Raw genomic sequence first — 3,692 nt, 5'->3', positions numbered from 1 at the left:
TTGGTGTTGGTAAGAAAGAGAGAGGGGGGGGGGGGGGGGGGGGGGGGATATGGAAGGAAGAGGAGTGACTATGGTGTGGAGAGTTTAGAGGGGGGAGAGAGTGCTCTAGATTTTGCCACTTCTTTATTTAGTACTTCGTATACTACAAATTACCCTTTTAGCGGAATTTACATAAGACGCTCGTTTTACATGTTATCTTAATCTTAATCTTGAAGGGGTGGCAATTGGGTTGTTCAATATCGATTATGATGTAGATTTTTTGGTTTGGGCTCGGTTGTTGATTGTGTGGTTGTGGGAGTGGTTACAATTGGATTGTTCAATATCGGGTTTGGTGAGTAGTTTTTGGTTCAGATCTGATTAGCGATCACATTGTTGTGATGGTTGCAATCGGGTTGTTCAATATTAGGTTCAATATGGAGTTTTCTGTTCGGATCTAGATTGTTGTAGCTTAGGAGGATCGAAACAAATCGATTTATTTAAATGAATTCTAGTCTTCTAGATTTAGATACAAGTTGAAGATTAGTTTTATTGTTTGGATTGGGTTAGTTTTGTCAAATTTTGACATCATTACAACCTTGTATGGAGGGATAATAATCTAATCAAAGAAGTGCTCGCTAAGTATATGGAACAAAGCTTGAGCTTTTTATGGTTATATATTCACTTGCTCACAACAAGAAGGAATTAGAAATGGTCAAAAATTTCACGGCCCAAAAGAAGCAACCTTAGTTTGCGCCTATAGGAAAACCACCAAAATATGAGTAGAAGAAGAAAGCTAAGAAAGCTAAGAAATCTAAATCCACTGAAATTTTCATACAACTAAACACTAGATGTTGCTCCTAGTCATCCAACCCAACCTATTTAGGGCTTTTATATGCAAGGGGTTATCAAGGAAAAAAGAATGTCATTTATCAAGGTTAGCTCTTAAAAATTGCCTCCACTATAGTATTTAAAGGCCTGGCCTCTATTTCATCATAGTTCACATAATTATCCTAACAAGCTAAGAGGCGTGTGTGCAATTATAAGAAAAAGCCGTAGGAAAATTTGTCAAAAAAATAAGCCAATCTTTGCGTGGTTAGCTCAAAATAAGCCAACTTTTCGATTCACTCATAATAAATCGACTTTTAAGGGGTATTTTATTTTAATAGGTCAAATGACCTATAACCTACCAAACAGGTCATTTTTTTAATTAACAATAATTTATTGATTTTAATTAAATATATAACTATAATTAAATATTATACTTATAATTACTAAATAAAAAGTTTTTAAATAATTACAAAAAAAGATCCTAAGCCACCCCCTTCATGACCCGCACTGCCACCCCCCTGGCTAGCGGCCGGCCCCCCTCCCTCCCTTAGCGTCGGCGACCCTACTCCTCCCTTTTCGCTTCCTTGCCTTGACATGAAAACCTCATAAAAACTGTTGTTGAAAACCCTCACGGTGGATGGTGAGCCTCGCACAACCAATTGAAACCCTTATCCCTACCCTGCAACAACCCTGAAAACCCACTTGACTACCCACAAACCTGGGAAATTCGATTGAATCGGACTGATAGGATTGCGAAACGGCGGGAAGTGGAAGGGGTATGACGGGAATGGGCACTCAGGGACTCCTCAAGGAGGAGGATCAACGGGGAGGGGGAGTGGAGGGGGAAGTGGGAATGGGGAAAAGGAGGGGGTGGGGTCTCCAGCTGTAACACCCCCAAAATTTGAACTCATTTTATAATAACTAAAATCATATTTTTATTGAAAATCGTCATTCAAACTCTATAAGTGTTACTAAGAGGCATAGGAAAGTTCAATAAAAACAAACATTAAACTATTATACCATAGTTAGGTGTCTAAAACAAGTATAACTTATTACAACCCAAACTTAACATAAAACTTAAACCAAAAGTATATTAAGTGACGACAAAGACAAATAGTCTTATTCTATGATACTGATATGTCCAATTTATATAGTATTTTACCCCCATCCCTTGATCATAATCAGTAGTGTTTTTGGTTCTTTAGAGCCACTTTTATTACTAATTGGTGTTTTCTAGTGTTTTTGTAGTTTTGCTTGAGTTTTGTAGGAAATTGCATCTTTGGAGCGTTTTTTCGGGTTTTTCATGGAGCAACTACGGACATTAGGAGGACACGACCATCTTTGAAGCCCAGGACCGGTTAGAGCCGGTGATTAAGGGCTCGGTGTGTGATACCGGGGCATTTGGACCAAGTATTCAAGACCCGAAGAGGAAATCCGGATTGGGCCGAAGAATCAAGCCCAATCGAAGTCCAAGCCTCGAGGAAGAGACCGGGCCCGATCGGGTAAGCTGATCGGGTGGGCGCGTAGTCAGAGGCATCAGGAAAGGTGCGCCCGATCGGGTGAGCATTAGCTCGATCGGGCGGGGCTACCCAGGAGAGTTGCGAAGAAAAAGCCGGGTCCGATCGGGCGGCCCTTCGCCCGATTGGGCGCGTGTTTCTGAGGAGAAGTTTAAGCGTCGTTTAAGTTGTTTTAATTTAGGATTTTCGAGCTTAGTATTTATACGCTTTTGTTAAGCGAGTTTAGAATTCTTTTCTCCCTTCCCTTACTCTCTCTCTCTCTCTCTCTCTCTAACTTTTCTCTCTCTCTCCACTTAAACTCTAGTATTATTTTCTCTCTCTACAACTCTTTGTTTAATTCCATCTCTTGTTTCCTTCAACTTTGGTAACGATTTCTTCTCCTTTAATCTTAGTTATTTATTCTCTCTCTTTCATCATGACTTGTTTAATTTCTTTGTTTAGTTTATATTTAATTATGTGTGAGTAGTTTTCTTTTTAGGGTTATGGGGATCCATAAATAATATGAAGGGGTAATTTATTATTGTTAATTGTCAATGCTTGATTAATTTCCTATTGATTGATTTAATGCTATGCGGTTATATTTGGTCAGATTTAATTCGTATGAGTTTAGCAATATTGATTCGAGATTCGAGAGATGAGAATTGATGTTTAGGCTTAGTTTCAATAGGCAGACCAATTTATAAATGGTTAGGTCAAGATTCGAGAGATGAGATTTAATACCGGTAAATTAACTCTGTGATTGTAATACGTAGCGAAAGCCCTTTATGATCTGATTAATTGATGCATTGATGATTGATTGTTATGTTTTACCCTGGAAAATTATTTATTGGTGAACCTATGCCCTAGGTCTTTTATTATTTGATTTCTCCCTACTTTTATTTCTCCCTAATCATATTCTTCGTAGTATAGTTCCTTTAAATAACAACTTTTGGTTACTTAATAATTTAGATTACAATAATTAATTAGGAATAGAAAGACTCGTTTCCCTGTGGATTCGACCCTACTTCCCTATCTATTATTAGTTAGTGGTTTTAGGAATTACTTTTGATTAGGTGATACGACTTTAGCCTGTCAGATACGTCCTCACTCGAACCAACCCGTCTTACTAACTTGTAAAAGTAAATAGGAAACACAAGGAGAAACTCCAAAATCAGATAAACTGAGTAATTATGACTCCATCCCGTAAAATAATAATTTTGTTTTGAAAACATTTTTGTACGTGAAATAATAAAATGAATTAATATAATCAAGTTAAGCACTCGCACAGGTAACAAATGACATAAACACGCAAATTTACTTATAACTTATATTTAAGAAAGGGGAAAAAGAACGCTAGTAGGCCGGGACTAATCCCAGAGTAACCACCTA

Source organism: Chenopodium album, chromosome 14 (genome assembly GCF_948465745.1).
Source record: "Chenopodium album chromosome 14, dcCheAlbu1.1, whole genome shotgun sequence".
NCBI lineage: Eukaryota > Viridiplantae > Streptophyta > Magnoliopsida > Caryophyllales > Amaranthaceae > Chenopodium > Chenopodium album.
The sequence above is the reverse complement of the archived record's forward strand: the minus strand, read 5'-3'. Positions refer to the sequence as shown.